At 44.3% G+C, this 18,874-nt stretch overlaps 1 pseudogene; it reads right to left on the reverse strand.

Annotated features, from left to right (window-relative positions):
- Positions 1-666: 666 nt before the first annotated feature.
- On the reverse strand, positions 667-4,644 carry LOC138671766 (polymerase delta-interacting protein 3 pseudogene; annotated as a pseudogene).
- Between the last annotated feature and the right edge of the window lie 14,230 nt (positions 4,645-18,874).

The following is an 18,874-nucleotide window of genomic DNA, read 5'->3' on the forward strand; positions in this document are numbered from 1 at the left end:
TTTGTTGACCTTGTCAAGCTCAACCTTCATTCGTATAGCTCAAGATTCTAAAGAGTGAGGAGAAAATCGTGTTTGCAAATGAGTTTACTGTTACTTCAGTTATGAACTTCAGTTATGAGAGTGAAAACAGAAATTTAGTTGAACTTGACGAGCCCAACCTTCTGAGACAGAGGAGAAAACTGTTTTCAAATGACGAGTTTACTCTTACTTCAGCTATGGATTCACATAATAAAAAGAAAAAAAAATTGTTCATTTTGACAAGCCCAACCTTCTTTCTTATTCCTGAGATTTGGAAAAAATCGTGTTTCCACATAAGTTTACTGTTACTTCAGCTATGGATTCAGAGCGTGAAAACGAAAATTTAGTTGACTTTGACGAGCCCAACCTTTTTCCAAATTCTACAGATTGTGAGTGAGGAGAAAATCATGTTTTTAAATGATGAATTTATTGTTACTTTCTTTAGTTCCTCTAAAATAAATTTCATAGAAATAAAGCAATTCTGGTCTTTCACAAATTCTAATTAAATCAAAGGTAGATGTCCAGCTCCTGTCCAGTGTTATTTTATCACAGCGTAAAAGGTGGAGCATTGGTCTCAAGAATCTCTGTGATTCTTACTTCACAACTGGTCAACAGGCTGCACCACTGTAAGTGGGAAAATATTTCCAATTACCTCATCATTCTCCGAGACTTAGAGAGTAATATATTAACAGATGAAGAAAAGATTGTAAGAGGATTCCCACACAGTACAGCAACCACGGTGCAGCCACATTCTAATGGGAAAGAAAAAGCATAATTACATGTTTTATGCTATGTACCCAGAACTAAAGAATATCAGATGGAAGGGGACAGGGGTACGTAATCCTAATGCTGTAGAAAGGGAGAAAAATCTAGGAACCCAATAAAAGACAAGTCACAAGAAGAGAAAATACCAACAAGATAATGGGCAACCAAGAAAAAACTTTTGTAGTGTTTTAGCATATGCCCTGCTGACTACAAAGGAGCACGCCATGTGGACTAACAGACACTGTCCAGTCTCTCAATCAATTTACAGAGCAGCTGGAAAGCTTTGAAAGTCCAGTACTAACTCAATCAATTGCTTGCAGGTGGAAAGCTTTGAAAACAGTTTTTTTCTAAAAAGTCACTATCATTATGTATTATAGGACAAATGAATCTGCTATGCATTCACAGAGTTAAGACAAAAATTTAGTTGACCTTGGCAAGCTCAACCTGCTTTTGTATTTCCCAGATTCTGAGAGTGAGAAAATCGTGTTTCCAAATGAGTTTACTTCAGCCATGGATTCAGACAGTGAAAACGAAAATTTAGTTGAACTTGACGAACCTAACCTTTCGAATTCCTCAGAATTTGACTGAGAAAATCACGTTTTCAAATGATGAGTTTACCATTACGTCAGTTCCTATAAAACAAATCTCAAAGAAAAGAAAGTAATTCTGATTACATTACAGGTATAGTGCCTTGTGAAATTATTCGGCTCCCTGGAACTTTTATTATTATTATTTATTATTATTATAGCGCCATTTATTCCATGGCGCTTTACATGTGAGGAGGGGTATACATAATAAAAACAGGTACAATAATCTTGAACAATACAAGTCACAACTGGTACAGGAGGAGAGAGGACCCTGCCCGCGAGGACTCAATCTACAAGGGATGGGTGAGGATACAGTAGGTAAGGATAGAGCTGGTCGTGCAGTGGTTTGGTCAACCTTTTCCCACATATCATGCTTCAAACATAAAGATACAAATGTAAATTTTTGGTGAATCAACAAGTGAAACACAACTGTGGAGTTGAACAAAATTTATTGGTTATTTTACATTTTTGTGGAAAATCAAAAACTGAAAAGTGGGGCGTGCAATATTATTCGGCCCCTTTACTTTCAGTGCAAAAAACTCACTTCAGAAGTTCATTGTGGATCTGAAAGATCCAATGTTGTCCTAAATGCCTAAAGATGATAAATATAATCCACCTGTGTGTAAATGCACCTGCTGTGATAGTCTCAGGGTTGTTTGAAGCACAGAGAGCATCATGAAGACCAAGGAACACAACATGCAGGTCCATGACACTGTTGTGGTGAAGTTTAAAGCCTGATTTGGATACAAAATGATTGCCAAAACTTTACACATCCCAAGGAGCACTGTGTCATATTGAAAAGGAAGGAGTATCACACCACTGCAAATCTACCAAGAACCGGCCGTCCCTCTAAACTTTCATCTCAAACACGGAGAAAACTGATCAGAGATGTAGCCAAAAGGCCCATGATGAACTCTGGATGAACTGCAGAGATCTACAGCTGAGGTGGGACAGTATGTCCATAGGACAACAATCAGTCGTACACTGCACAAATCTGGCTTTTATGAAAGAGAGGCAAGAAGAAAGCCATTTCTCAAAGATATCCATAAAAAGTGTTGTTTAAAGTTTGCAACAAATCACCTGGGAGACACACCAAACATGTGGAATGTGCTCTGGTCAGATGAAACCAAAATCGAACTTTTGGCATAAAGGCAACACAGCTCATCACCCTGAACACTCCATCCCCACTGTCAAACATGGTGGTGGCAGCATCATGGTTTGGGCCTGCTTTTCTTCAGCAGGGACAGGGAAGATGGTTAAAATTAATGGGAAGATGGTTAAAATTAATGGGAAGATGGTTAAAATTAATGGGAAAATGGATGGAGCCAAATACAGGACCATTCCTGAAGAAAACCTGTTGGAGTCTGCAAAAGACCCGAGACGGAGATTTGTCTTCCAACAAGACAATGATCCCAAACATAAAGCAAAATCTACAATGGAATGGTTCACAAATAAACGGCAAGTCAAAGTCCAGACCTCAATCCAATCGAGAATCTGTGGAAAGAGATGAAAACTGCTGTTCACAAACTATCTCCATCAAACCTCACTGAGCTCGAGCTGTTTGCCAAGAAAGAATAGTAAGAATTTCAGTCTCTCGATGTACAAAACTGATAGAGACATACCCCAAGCGAATTGCAGCTGTAATCGCAGGACAAAGTATTAAATAAAAGGGGCTGAATAATATTGCACGCTCCACTTTTCAGTGGGGGCGGGGCGGGAGTGGGGGCGGGGCGGGGGCGGGGTGGGGCGGGGGCGGGGGCGGGGCGGGGGCGGGGCGGGGCGGGGGCGGGGCGGCGCGGGGGCGGGGGCGGGGCGGGGGCGGGGCGGCGCGGGGCGGCGCGGGGGCGGGGGCGGCGCGGGGGCGGGGGCGGCGCAGAAGCGGGGCGGCGCCCGGCGGCGCAGAAGCGGGGCGGCGCCCGGCGCCGCAGAAGCGGGGCGGCGCCCGGCGCCGAAGTAGCGGGCGGCGCCCGGCGTCGAAGTAGCGGGGCGGCGCCCGGCGCCGAAGCAGCGGGGCGGCGCCCGGCGCCGAAGCAGCGGGGCGGCGCCCGGCGCCGAAGCAGCGGGGCGGCGCCCGGCGCCGAAGAAGCGGGCCGGCGCCCGGCACCGAAGAAGCTTTGAGTGACGGAATTGTGGCGTGTGCAGCAGGGGGGGTTAAGACCTGCCTCCCTGTCTAAAGACAGGTATTTTTGCGAAATTATAAAACGCTTTATTTCTGCTTTGACTGCACCAATTACTAAAAGAGCCACCTTGTCAGAATGCAGCATTACTGCTGCACAAGGTGGCTCTTTTAGTTTCTAATGGCTGGAGGGGGTGACAGAGTCCCTTTAATCTTAAAAATACGGGCTGGTCTGATGTTATCACACTACCATTCAAAGGAAGATTGTATTTCATTGGTTGTCCATCTAGGTTTCTGTTGTTGCATTTTTTTGTAGGCACCAACTGCATCTTCCTTTCATACAAATACAACCTCTGTAACTCCTGAACTCAACAAGCAGGTGCGCTTCAAGGCAACGCGTACACAGACAAGTTCCACAATATCTTACTCTGTGACTCTTGGATGGAAATTATTAATGGTCATTTTGGGGCCTTCTAAAAACCTAAAGACAGACTCTATGAGTGGGCTCTACTGATGAACTGGCATCCTTTGTGACAAATGTCCGTGACACATTGGCTAGAGCCTTTATGTGCAATAAAGGTGGCTAAGTATTCTGCTGAGTAGACATGGGAGCTGTGTATGCATCATTCTGTACCACTTTAGTAAGAGGTAAAGCTTGCCCAAGAGAAAATAAATTTCCAGACAATCACGGCCTTTTTTGCACATTGTTTACAGCTGTGATCATCATCTTCTTGCTGGGGATGTGGTAAAGTTCCAAGTCGTCATCAATACCATAATCGTCCATATCTTGTAAAGAGGAAATCTGGTGTTTACCAGGGTAGTGGTTATCTAAATTTTGTGGCATTCCTTTAACAGTGTTCGTTACACTAAAACAAATAATTTTCGGATGTGACATTTTGATATTATTGGTAATATGTATGGGTGAAGAGGAAAAGAACCGTGTGCCACGGGTGTGTTGATAGTTACGGACGGTGCACTACACTTTAAACTTAGTTTTTCACAAGCATCCATCAGTTTGCTTGGTTTTCCTCCAACACTGATCTGCTTTCTCTAATTCAGCATCTCACAAACATGTTGCACTTTGCCCTTTATACGGACACGTGCGTCTTTGGCAACGTATTTTTTACGGGCATGTTTAATGCCGAACTTCACACGCATCTGTTACACTGATCTTCTGAAAGGCATGAAACACATTCAGGTAATTGGTGGTGGCTAAACGACTAATAGTCTCTATCATGGATGTCATACCTCCCATAGCCACCGCTGTTATTAATCCTGTACGTTACCATTCCTGCCGTCACCATGTCCCTTTTCCTGATCACTTCATCCAATGATTCGTCCGCCATATTTTTATTAAAAACCTGCACCTTCCCAGCATCAACTGTGTAGAAAACCACGTTACTGTTTTTCAAGGGGTTTATTATGCCCTTAAAAAAAATGTTACACTATGTTTGTACCTCCCAGGGGGAAATGTTTGTGTGTATGGGCATTCTAAGTATAAATGAAGCTCTCCTTTGAAATGTGAAAAAAATTTTTACGAGATCCTCCTCCACGTTTCTTCCAAGGGGGATTGTGGTGTCAGGCCATGCATTCACTTCAGGGACAAAATTTATGGTAATAAAAAAATAATAATAGGAACTTTTGTTTCATGTGGCCATCCAGTACATGGTTTCAGAGGGTTATTGGAGTGCATTTGACATTGGTGCAGGGCAGGCCTTGCATTCAATGCATAAGCAAACAGTATGGAGACACTTTCTTCTAATGGGAACAATTTTGTCATGAAGCGGTAAAGTACATCTGCTGAAACAGTTTTTGGGGTGCATGTAACATTGGTGCAGGGCAGGCCTTGAATTCAATGCATAAGCAAACAGTATGGAGACACTTTCTTCTAATGGGAACAATTTTGTCATGAAGCGGTAAAGTACATCTGCTGAAACAGTTTTTGGGGTGCATGTAACATTGGTGCAGGGCAGGCCTTGCATTCAGTGCATAAGTAAACAGTATGGAGACACTTTCTTCTAATGGGAACAATTTTGTCATGAAGCGGTAAAGTACATCTTCTGAAACAGTTTTTGGGGTGCATGTAACATTGGTGTAGGGCAGGCCTTGCATTCAGTGTATAAGCAAACAGTATTGGGAGACACGCTTTCTTCTAAAGGGAACAATTTAGTCATGAGGAGGTAAAGTTCATCTGCTGAAAGGCTTAGGGTACCGTCTCACAGTGGCACTTTGGTCGCTACGACGGCACGATCCATGACGCTCCAGCATCGTAACAATATTGCTCCAGCGTCGTAGACTGCTGTCACACTTTGCAATGTACGACGCTGGAGCGATAATTTCATGACGTATGTGCGATGTAGAAGCCGTTGGTTACTATGCGCACATCGTATACAATATCGTGCACACCTTTGTTACACAATGCGATCATGCCGCCACAGCGGGACACTTGACGACGAAAGAAAGTTTCAAACTATCTGCTACGACGTACGATTCTCAGCGGGGTCCCTGATCGCAGTAGCGTGTCAGACACAGAGACATCGTAAGTATATCGCTGGAACGTCACGAATCGTGCCGTCGTAGCGATCAAAATGCCACTGTGTGACGGTACCCTTACTGTGGTGCATGTAACTTTGGGGCAGGCCAGGCCTTGCATTCAATGCATAAGCAGACAGTATGAGAGACACTTTCTTCTAATGGGAACAATTGTGTCATGAGGCCCTCAAGCACGTCTGCTGAAAGGGTTATTGGGGTGCATGTAACATTGGTGCAGGCCAGGCCTTGCGTTCACTGTAACATTGGTGCAGGCCAGGCCTTGCGTTCACTGTAACATTGGTGCAGGCCAGGCCTTGCGTTCACTGTAACATTGGTGCAGGCCAGGCCTTGCGTTCACTGTAACATTGGTGCAGGCCAGGCCTTGCGTTCACTGCAACATTTTTTCAGGAGGCTCTCCTGTACGTCTCGTGAAAGGGGTATTGGGGTGTGTCCTAATTTTTGGCAGCCCAGCCACTCACGGCATAGGCAATAACAGTATAGAAGACCCACTGTTTAATGGCCCTTTAAGAAGATTAATGCCGCCTGATGCCCCTCTAAAAATAGGCTGTGACTTTAAGAGCACAGCACATGGCCAGCTAGGGTTGTTAAATGTTACAATGACATCCATCAAAAGCATTGCGTGTGAACAAAGCCCAAGTTGTGGAGAAACATTTTTGTTTGGGGTTAGTTATTTTGCCTTATATACAAGTCATTACCGTGGAAAGGATGTTCCTTAACATATTTCCCAGCAAAATCCATTTTGGTTTCGTTTTTGTACGTTTTTTGGTGCTCCTGTAAAAATGGGGTGAAACTCTGACAATATTGCTTACACCTGTGACCTAGGAGTCAGGAATGCTTCCAGGGACATTTGCCATGATGTTCCCGTGTCATTTGAGCAGTGTTTCCATCATTTTCAGACCTTAAAAGGACCCTGGGTGGATCGCGGTAAAAATGCTCGGGTCTCCCATAGACTTACATTGGGCTCGTTGTTCTGTCCGAGTACCCGAGTATTACAAATTGTTCGACCCGAGCAACGAGCATTTTAGTGCTCGCCCATCACTACTTGCCAGGAGTTCTTCCTGGGAAATTAAGTTTTATGTTCACTGAAATTTGTACTTTTTCTTAAAAATTGTTTGTGTCTTTCTGTTTTCCTGCACCTTGTGTGTTTACCACCACTTTCGTTAAAGCTCAGATTGTTCAGATGGAGCGGAAGAAGTCCTATGAAAGTAAGGTAATCTGGAATATATTAGGAGGTCTTGGATGGGAAATAGGCCCAGGTTCTTCCACACATGTGAGTAGTGTGCTCGACACTTGCAGACACTAGTCTTAAGGCTTACACCCATTTGCAAGAAAAATGGACGAGTGCAATCCGAGAAAAAATCGGATTGCACTCGGACCAATGATATTCAATGGGTGACATCTCATCTGCGATTTTCTCTGCTGAAAACGGACCAAGAAAAAAATCGCAGCATGCTGCGATTTGCTGTGTATCTCGGATGATACTCGCCAATGGAAGTCAATGGGTGCAAGAAAAACACGGGCGGCATACGGACCATCCATATGGCGTTTGCTTTTTACGGAACACACTACCTAAATTTGAAGGAAAAAAATATCAACCCATGACAGGTAACACAGAAGGAAGTGTTGTGATGGATGGTGGAAAATCCAGTCACAGAAAGCTTTCCATGAGACCCACCTCCAAGGAGTTAAATTGTGTGATTATTTTGCCATGTCACGTACAATTAATGTAGAGATGCAGTTGGTGCTAATACAAGAGAGGCCTGAGCTGTGGGATCCACGAGACTCCAACTATCAAAACAAATCTAAGGGACACATCGTGGACATATACAGTATATGTCGGCAATTATATCCGTATTATGCCGAAAGTGCCCCGGATGTGCAGCTGGGAATGAGGAAGTTGGAATATTTTTTTCCCTATATGTAGAAGCTGTTTTTACAAGAGCCTTGTTTTTAGTGTACATCTATATTTAACACAGAAAATAAGTCCCCTTTACAACTTTTAAAGTGCCATTATTTTTTTTAACTGTACTATAAAATGTTTATTCTTTATATCCATACAAAAATTATTTACAAAAATTATTTACAAAACACCCTTGTATCATGTGTAGGGTCGTACACACATATGTAGTTTTTTCACTCTACTTGTTCCCATACTGTTTGCTTACCAGCCTCATTTGCCATTCTGCCATTTTATTTTTGAATACCTTGCTACTTGGATGTTGAATGCAAGCTATTGGTACCATTGTTACCATCCACCTTTAGTACGTGCCCTATTTTATAATTCAATCTCGGCTTGCTTGCAGGACACTTTGTCCTAATATTTATTATTTTAGTATTGTGTGATGTATTTTAATGTGTGGCCAAGTCATAGAATCATAGAAGGGTAGAGTTGGAAGGGACCGCCTGGGTCATCTGGTCCAACTCCCTGCCCAAAGCAGGATTCACTAAATCATCCCAGACAGATGTCTGTCCAGCCAGTGTTTTGTCAAACTGTATTTTGTTTAAATAAAGAAAAAATCTATAATGTAAACATAAAGCACTGCAGTGCGCAGGCGCTAGGAAAAGTCAGAGAGGCCCAGCGCCTGCACATTGCACTATTTTACTCTGCCCACAACAGGGCAGATATATGCACCTAACCAGGAACGCGATGCCGAGGACATATGAAGCAACAGGAAGGCGGCATCGAAAGAAGATAGGAAGCGCCGAACCCGGACCTGCAACACCCAAAGGACCAGGCCGAACCGGACAGCCCCCCTGGGTGAGTATAATACAACTTATTTTTCTTATCTTTCAGGTTGGACTGGGGGCTTATCTACAGCATTATAGAATGCTGTAGATATAGTGCCTTGCGAAAGTATTCGGTTCCCTTGAACTTTTCAACCTTTTCCCACATATCCTGCTTCAAACATAAAGATACCAAATGTAAATTTTTGGTGAAGAATCAACAACAAGTGGAGCACAATTGTGAAGATGAACGAAATGTATTGGTTATTTTTAGTGATGAGCGAACGTGCTCGCCACTGCTCGTTACTCGCCCGAGTATCACTATGCTCGGTCTACTCGGCGAGCACCGAGCATTTCCGGGATTATTCGGCGGTAACTGGTGTCTCCACCCAGCATTTTTGGCGGACTTTAGAGACCCAATCACGCTGCAGGGATTGTCTGCCAAGCCATGAAACGCCGCAGCCATCTTTGTTGTGGTCCTGCAGTGATTGGCTTGACCGCACAGCATCATCCTGTGTTTAAGAGACCTGGCGCCACCCTGCTCGCCGCATTCAGCTCCAGATTCAGCGAGAGCTGGTGTTGAGATAGGGTCAGAATCGTGTTTTTTACAGTTAGTGTAGGTCTGCAACTGTTAAATCCACAACTCCTGAGAAACCAACAGTCCGTTTTATGGCTAATTCGTGGGTCCAGGATATTGCAGCGCTAGGCAGGCACGGCACAGCATATCCAAATCAGTTCAAGCCTGCAGGCACTGTGTGTGCGTTCATAGCTTCCACTGCATCTCTCCAAAAGCTCCATAACTGCCTGCTGCTGCAGCTTTTTTACTATATACCTAGTTGCAACTTTTTTTCCCAAAAATTCCCCCCTCCCCAAAAAAAAAAAAAAAATTATATATATATATATATATATATATATATATATATATATATATATATATATATATATATATATATAAACAGTCTGTTCTGTCAGTCAGAGGCCTGTTTTAAAAAAAAATAGTTTTTCAGGCATACGTAGCATTGTTGTGTGCTAGCCTTGGTCTACAAATTTTTTTTCATGTTTTAAATTCACCTAAAAAGGACTCATATGCGTTCTCCAAGTTTGGGCATTTTTGCTGTCTGTTAGCTCTAAATATATACAGCACTATTTAGCATAAAAAATATAAAAAGGCCACATATTTGCCAGTGTGGTATTTCCGTGACATCCCTCATATACAGTGGGGCAAAAAAGTATTTAGTCAGTCAGCAATAGTGCAAGTTCCACCACTTAAAAAGATGAGAGGCGTCTGTAATTTACATCATAGGTAGACCTCAACTATGGGAGACAAACTTAGAAAAAAAAATCCAGAAAATCACATTGTCTGTTTTTTTAACAATTTATTTGCATATTATGGTGGAAAATAAGTATTTGGTCAGAAACAAAATTTCATCTCAATACTTTGTAATATATCCTTTGTTGGCAATGACAGAGGTCAAACGTTTTCTGTAAGTCTTCACAAGGTTGCCACACACTGTTGTTGGTATGTTGGCCCATTCCTCCATGCAGATCTCCTCTAGAGCAGTGATGTTTTTGGCTTTTCGCTTGGCAACACGGACTTTCAACTCCCTCCAAAGGTTTTCTATAGGGTTGAGATCTGGAGACTGGCTAGGCCACTCCAGGACCTTGAAATGCTTCTTACGAAGCCACTCCTTCGTTGCCATGGCGGTGTGCTTTGGATCATTGTCATGTTGAAAGACCCAGCCACGTTTCATCTTCAATGCCCTTGCTGATGGAAGGAGGTTTGCACTCAAAATCTCACGATACATGGCCCCATTCATTCTTTCATGTACCCGAATCAGTCGTCCTGGCCCCTTTGCAGAGAAACAGCCCCAAAGCATGATGTTTCCACCACCATGCTTTACAGTAGGTATGGTGTTTGATGGATGCAACTCAGTATTCTTTTTCCTCCAAACACGACAAGTTATGTTTCTACCAAACAGTTCCAGTTTGGTTTCATCAGACCATAGGACATTCTCCCAAAACTCCTCTGGATCATCCAAATGCTCTCTAGCAAGCTTCAGACGGGCCCGGACATGTACTGGCTTAAGCAGTGGGACACGTCTGGCACTGCAGGATCTGAGTCCATGGTGGCGTAGTGTGTTACTTATGGTAGGCCTTGTTACATTGGTCCCAGCTCTCTGCAGTTCATTCACTAGGTCCCCCCGCGTGGTTCTGGGATTTTTGCTCACCATTCTTGTGATCATTCTGACCCCACGGGGTGGGATTTTGCGTGGAGCCCCAGATTGAAGGAGATTATCAGTGGTCTTGTATGTCTTCCATTTTCTAATTATTGCTCCCACTGTTGATTTCTTCACTCCAAGCTGGTTGGCTATTGCAGATTCAGTCTTCCCAGCCTGGTGCAGTGCTACAATTTTGTTTCTGGTGTCCTTTGACAGCTCTTTGGTCTTCACCATAGTGGAGTTTGGAGTCAGACTGTTTGAGGGTGTGCACAGGTGTCTTTTTATACTGATAACAAGTTTAAACAGGTGCCATTACTACAGGTAATGAGTGGAGGAAAGAGGAGACTCTTAAAGAAGAAGTTACAGGTCTGTGAGAGCCAGAAATCTTGATTGTTTGTTTCTGACCAAATACTTATTTTCCACCATAATATGCAAACAAAATGATAAAAAACAGACAATGTGATTTTCTGGATTTTTTTTTCTCAGTTTGTCTCCCATAGTTGAGGTCTACCTATGATGTAAATTACAGACGCCTCTCATCTTTTTAAGTGGTGGAACTTGCACTATTGCTGACTGACTAAATACTTTTTTGCCCCACTGTATCTGCGTGCTTCAAGTTTGGCCATTGTAGGCCGGCGTACCACTTTTTTTTTTGCTGTCGGTTACTCTACTTATATACAGCACTATTTTGCATTTAGAAAATACAGGCCACATATTTGGCAGTATGGTATTTCCGTGACAGCCCTCATATATCTGCGTGCTCCAAAAGTTTTGGCATTGTAGGCCGGTGTACCACTTTTTTGGCTGTCTGTTACTCCAATTACATACAGCACTATTTAGCATAAAAAAATATAAAAAGGCCACATATTTGTCAGTGTGGTATTTCCGTGACAGTCCTCATATCTGCGTGCTCCAAGTTTGGACATTGTAGGCCGGTGTACCACTTTTTTTGCTGTCTGTTACTCTAATTATATACAGCACTATTTAGCATAAAAAAATATAAAAAGGCCAAATATTTGCCAGTGTGGTATTTCCGTGACAGCCCTCATATATCTGCGTACTCCAAGTTTGGGCATTGTAGGCCCGTTTTCCACTTTTTTGATGTCTGTTACTCTAATTATATACAGCACTATTTTGCATTCAGAAAATACAGGCCACATATTTGCCAGTGTGGTATTTCCGTGACAGCCCTCATATATCTGCAAACTCCAAGTTTGGGCACTGTAGGCTGGTTTTCCACTGTTTTTGCTCTTACTTTAATTATATACGGCACTATTTTGCACTAAAAAATATAAAAAGGCCAGCTATTTAGCACTGTAGTATTTCCGTGACAGGCCTCATATATCTGCGTGCTCTAAGTTCGTGCATTGTAGGCCGGCTTACTAACTTTTTTTTGCTGTCTGTTACTATACTTATATACAGCAATATTTTGCATAAATAAAATTCACAAAAAAGCCCCAAAAAATTAAATACAGTCTGTTAATGTCAGGCTGAGACCAGCCTGGTGTTTGTGTTTGAAAAATCGTAGATTTGCAGGCATACTGATCAGATATTATTTCGCTACTAATAAATATATGTGTTGAGCATTTGAAATAGTGCAGTAGTCCATTTAAAATGGGCAAGGCAAGGGACAGGGAAGTGGACGTGATGGTGCATGCAGAGGATGAGGCTGTGGCCAAGGTAAAAGTGGGCAACAACAAAGATCTACATCTTCTCGCTCGACCTTCCTGTCCCAGTTTCTAAGGGACCGCAGCACACCACTATTGAAGCCACAGCAGTGTCAAACGGTTGTTGGTTGGATAGAGGATGCTTCCAGCCACCTTCCACATGGTCAAGTCTGAGTAGCCGTGAGTGTGGCCCAGATATTCATCACCCTGATCCTCCTTCCTTCCACCATGCCGAGTGCCCTGAGACAACTGATGCCACACTTGGACACTCTGAAGAGCTGTTCAGTTTTCCATTTCAAGATTCCAAACTATTGGCCGGTCAACTTGAAGTGGGGACAGATGAGATCGCAAGTAGAGATGCCCAAAGCTTTGACCAGCCCCGGTCACGCGAAGGCGATGGTGGGAAAGTGTCAGAAGAGGTTGACGATGATGAGGCACAATTGCCAGAAAGTCAGGAGGAGCAGGGTGCGGATGTAGAAGATGAGGTGGTGGATGACTATGTGAGTGACCCTGAATAATAGCAAAAAACTCGGCACTCAGACTTAACTTAATCAGATAAAGTGATTTCATGGTGTCCACGGTAAATAATAGAAGAAACGTTTCGGTCCTATAGCCGGACCTTCATCAGTCACAATATTTGATCATGAACAGTGGACTTTATCTGATTAAGTTAAGTCTGAGTGCCGAGTTTTTTGCTATTATTCATGGTATTGGAGCCTACTCTGGCATCTCTCTAACGGCTGTACACGCGTTTATTCTTATATATGTGACTGACACAACCTGGCTGGAGGACATGCAGAGCGAGGGCAGCAGCACACATGGGGAAGGAGGCATATCACACCAACAGGCAGGAAGAAGCAGTGTGGGGGCCACAGACAGAAGGCGTGCATCCATTCCTCGTAACACCAACATGAGGGAAGTTGCCATTCCAACTTTTAGATCTTCCAGAGTCTGGTTATTTTTTAAAGACTCTGCCGATAACCCCAAACAGGCCATTTACAGCAACTGCCAGGTAAGCAGAACAACCAGCCTGACCACCACCAGCATGATCAGGCACATGGCAGCAAAGCACCCGACTTTGTGGGCTGAACCCCAGGCTCCAGGACCACTGTCTGTAGGTGACACCACTGCTTCTTCCACTGTTTTGCGTAGAAGCCAATCACCAGTATACCGTGCATGTGAAGATGCCTCTAGCCCTGCACCTGTTGTGGCCCACAGTCAAGCAGCACCATCATCAAGCCCGTCCACGTCCTTGTCCCAGCACAGCCTTCAATTGTCTATACCCCAGTCTTTGGTACGCAAGCGGAAATACCCAGCCAACGCCCCATGTACTGCTGCCTTTTAGGCTATGTGCACACGTAGGAAAAGAAGTGCAGAATTTTCTGCACAAAATCCGTATCTCCTGGCAGAATACGCAGCCGCGGATTTGCCGCGGTTTTTATGCGGATTTTGCCACTGCGGATTGTTAACATGGCGGGGTGCAGAAATGCTGCAGATCCGCACAAAACAAGTTTTCTTTGAAATCTGCAGCCATTCCGCACTGATTTTTCAGCACCATCTGCACAGCTAATATTTTATCCCATTGATTAACATTGTACTGTACATCACAGTGCGGATCTGCAGCGTTTCTGTGTGGAAAAATCCGCTGCGGATCCGCAGCAAATCCACATCGTGTGCACATAGCCTTAGGCTCGTTGAGACGGCAGCTTTCCGCAACTTGATGGCGGCGGCCGTCCCAAGGTACTCGGTCCCCAGTTGCCACTATTTCTCCCAGTGTGCCGTACCTGCATTACACCAGCATGTGTCCCACAACATTACCCGTGCCCTCAACAATGCTGTTACTGGGAAAGTCCATCAAACTATGGACAAGTGCTTGGCCCATGTGCTTAACCTCATGGTTCAACATTTTCTGAAAAGCTACCCGAAGCTTCCGGATCTGCTAGTGAAAGTACGCTGTCTGCCCATTTTAGAAAGTCAGCTACAGCTTCAGCCACCCTTGCCGTGCTTCAGCAGCGTTTGCAGCTTCCAGCTCACCGGCTGGTGTGTAAGGTCCCCACGTGCTGGAACTCTACACTGCATATGTTGGAAAGGATTTGTGAGCAAAAGAGGGCACTTGTTGACTACCAACATCAACAAGGCCGTCAATATTCAGATTAGACTCCACACATAAGACCTCAAGAGTGGACATGGATGTCCGACATATGTACCATCCTCCAAAACTTTGAGGACTGCACCAAGATGGTGAGCAGCGATGACGCCATAATTAGCATCACCATCCTGCTAATCAGCATTCTGAAAACCTCTCTGCTCACAATAAAAGAGGATGCATTGCAGGCAGAGCACGAGGACATGGAGCAAGGAACCATACATGGGGATTACACTCAGCCCAGCCTCATGTCTTCTCAACGTGGATTGGTAGTCAATGAGGAGAAGGAGGAAGAACAGGAGCTACTTTCATGCGCTATAGATGGTACTACAAATACAGCCGTCATACTGTTTGTTCATCAGGGATGGCAGCATCATCAAGCCCGTCCTTGTCCCAGCACAGCCTTCAGTTATCTATGCCCCAGAACACAAGCGGAAACACCCAGGCAACGCTCCACAGGCCACAGTCCTAAATTCTAACATTTCTGCTTGCACTCGAAATGTTGCCTTTTAGGCTCGTTGAGACGGAAGCTTTCCGCAACCTGAGAGCGGCGACCGGTCCAAGGTACTCGGTCCCCAGTCGCCACTATTTCTCCCGGTGTGCCGTACTGGCGTTACACCAGCATGTGTCCCACATTACCAGTGCCCTCAACAATGCTGTTACAGGGAAAGTCCACCTAACCACGGACACGTGGACAAGTGCTTGTGACAAGGGACGGTACATCTCTCTGACGGCACAGTGGGTTAACATAGTGGAAGCCGGGACCCAGGCGGACCTTGGGATTGAACACATCTTCTGCCGGCCGAGGTTTGCAGGCTCTACGTCAATCACGGTTGCTCGCACAGTCTACCGCTCCTGCACCTCCTCCTCTTCAGCCTCCATCTCTGAAATCAACACATCAGTCAGAAGCTGAAGCTAATCTACATAGGTGACAAACCGCACAAGGCAGAAGAGTTGTGGACAGCACTGAAAGAGCAGTCAGATATTTGGATGACACCGCTGAACCTACAGCCAGGCATGGTTGTGTGTGACAATGGCCAGACCCTAGTTGCAGCTCTGAGGCAAAGTGAGCTCACACTCGTACCTTGCCTGGCCCATGTGCTTAAACTCGTGGTTTAACATTTTCTGAAAAGCTACACGGAGCTTCCGGATCTGCTAGTGAAAGTACGCTGTCTGCCTGCCTATTTTAGAAAGTCAGCCACAGCTTCAGCCACTCTTGCTGTGCTTCAGCCACCCTTGCCGTGCTTCAGCAGCGTTTGCAGCTTCCAGCTCACCGGCTGGTGTGTAAGGTCCCCACGTGCTGGAACTCTACGCTGCATATGTTGGAAAGGAATTGTGAGTAGAAGAGGGCAGTTGTTGACTACCAACATCAACAAGGCCGTCAATATTCAGATTAGACTCCACACATAAGACCTCAAGAGTGAACATGGATGTCCGACATATGTACCATCCTCCAAAACTTTGAGGACTGCACCAAGATGGTGAGCAGCGATGACGCCATAATTAGCGTCACCATCCTGCTTCTCAGCATTCTGAAAACCTCTCTGCTCACAATAAAAGATGCATTGCAGGCAGAGCACGAGGACATGGAGCAAGGAACCATACAGGGGGATTACACTCAGCCCAGCCTCATGTCTTCTCAACGTGGATTGGTAGTCAATGAGGAGAAGGAGGAAGAACAGGAGCTACTTTCATGCGCTATAGACGGTACTACAAATACAGCTGTCATACCGTTTGTTCATCAGGGATGGCCTGAGGACAGGGAGGAGGACAACATGGTCAGTCGTCCTGTTGGTGATGACAGTAGTCTTGCCTGTTAAGGAGAACTTTTAATCTCTTCTACCAGAGGCAGAGAAGTGTACTAAAATGTTGCAGTACCAGAGGGCCCTTTTAGCGGAATTACTTAGAAAATTCCCATGTGAGAACGCTGGCAGCAGACGTCAGAGTTTGTTGTACAACCAAGGAGCCCAAGCAAGAGAGACAGAAGTACAATCCAGCTCAGGCAGGGGAACAATGGCAAAGTTCTGGGACAGTTTTCTCAGACCCTCCCATCACCCTAGCCCAGAGGTGAAGGGTAATGTCACAAGGAATGGAATGTTTGGGAAGATGGTGAGAGAGTACCTTGCTGACAGTACCAACGTCCTCCGGGATTCCTATGTGCCTTTTAATTATTGGGTATCCAAGCTGGACACATGGTATGAACTGGCTCTCTACGCCTTGGAGATCCTGGCCTGCCCTGCTGCTAGAGTTCTGTCAGAGCTGGATTTTAGTGACGCTGGTGGAATTATAAGAGATAAGCGCATCCGCCTGTCAACTGAAAATGCTGACAGGCTGACTCTTATAAAAATGATCAAGGGCTGGATTGGGAAAGACTTCTGTAAACCACCAAGTGAAAACAGCGAAACATAACCTCAAACACATTCTCTCTTTTGGGGAGGTGTATTCTCATGCACATCTTTACAACACACATGGGTATACGCTTCCACATGTGTTCTATTTGATGTTATCCTCCTCCTTACACTCATCCTTATCATCCATAACCAGTAGAGCACCAGAGTAAACGGATTCTGTGATGCCAAAGCCACATTTTTTTATTTTTTTTGCAAGGGTGTAAATATTATGGCCGTAACTAATTGGAAACCAAAGCAAATGTTACTCCCACAGGGGGAAATATAATAAAAAAGAGATATAAGTTTTTTTATCCCATGTATTCTTATATTTTCCATTTTCCCAATCTCTGGACAGTCCTGTTATAAGGTAGTGTATACCTCAACAATAGAAAATTATTCAAATACTTTTAAATTATATATTTTTTTATAGCCCTGTCTCTGAGCTGTTGCTAGGGACAAACATATCTCGTTGGACACTTTCAGGCTTCATGTCTATGAACCTGTGTTCACCCCTCCCTTTTGTTCTTTACTTTCATCGGTGGATTCACATATTTTTATTTTTTTTGTTTAATTTTATTATGATTTAGCTTTATGTCTCCTCATTGTCCACCACTAGATCACCAGGTTTATCGGCCTCTGAGCCACTACAGACAATCAATTTTTGGCAAGGGTGTCTCGGATGCCCATAGTATGTTTTTAATCAATGTATCCCCCTTGGGGAAATTTTTGTCAACCCATAGGCACTTAGCGTATGGGCATTATTAGTGTAGGAGACACAATACTTTACATTGGGCCTAGGTTTTAATGAGGCCTTCAGAAATGTCTCCTCATTCTCCACCACTAGATCACCAGGGTTAATGTGTTCCACACTGCTGCAATCAATTTTTTGGAAAGAGTGTCTTGGATGCCCATAGTATGTTTTTAATCAATGTATCCCCCTTGGGCAAATGTTTGTTAGCCCATAGTACAAACAGTCAATTTTTTGGCAAGGGTGTCTCGGATGCCCATAGTATGTTTTTAATCAATGTATCCCCCTTGGGGAAATGTTTGTTAGCCCATAGGCACTTAGTGTAGGAGAAACGCTCCTTTCAATTGGGCCTAGGTTTTAATGAGGCCTTCCTCCACCTCTCATCATTTTCCACCACTAGATCCCCAGAGTTCATGTGTTCCGTGCTGCTACAGACAGTCAATTTTTTGGAAAGGGTGTCTATGATCCACATGGAATATTTTCAAAAAAACTTACCCCCCATGAGCAAATGCTTGTGAGGCCAGGAACTTTATTACAAGTTTCAGAGACCCACACCCCTACATTGGGCCTACTTCTTAACTCGTCTCCTGTAATGTCTCTTCTTTACCTGCCACTAGATGACCAGGGTGAACATGCTCTGTACTGTTATAGGCCAGTGAATTTTGGGCAAGGGGGCTGTGATGGCCTACTTCTTAACTCTGCCTCCTGCAATGTGTCCGTTAGCTGCCACTAGATCACCATAGTGAATGTGCTCTGTACGGTGAATTTTGGGCTAGGGGGCTGATAGCACTATTTTAGTTAGTAAAGAAAGGACCCCACATTGGGGAATAGGGCATTATATTACATTGGGCCTACTTCTTAACTCTGTCTCCTGCAATGTGTCCTTTAACTTCCACTAGATCACCAGGGTGAACATGCTCTGTACGGTGAATTTTGGGCAA

This window comes from Ranitomeya imitator, chromosome 3 (assembly GCF_032444005.1).
Source record: "Ranitomeya imitator isolate aRanImi1 chromosome 3, aRanImi1.pri, whole genome shotgun sequence".
In the NCBI taxonomy this organism is placed as follows: Eukaryota; Metazoa; Chordata; class Amphibia; order Anura; family Dendrobatidae; genus Ranitomeya; species Ranitomeya imitator.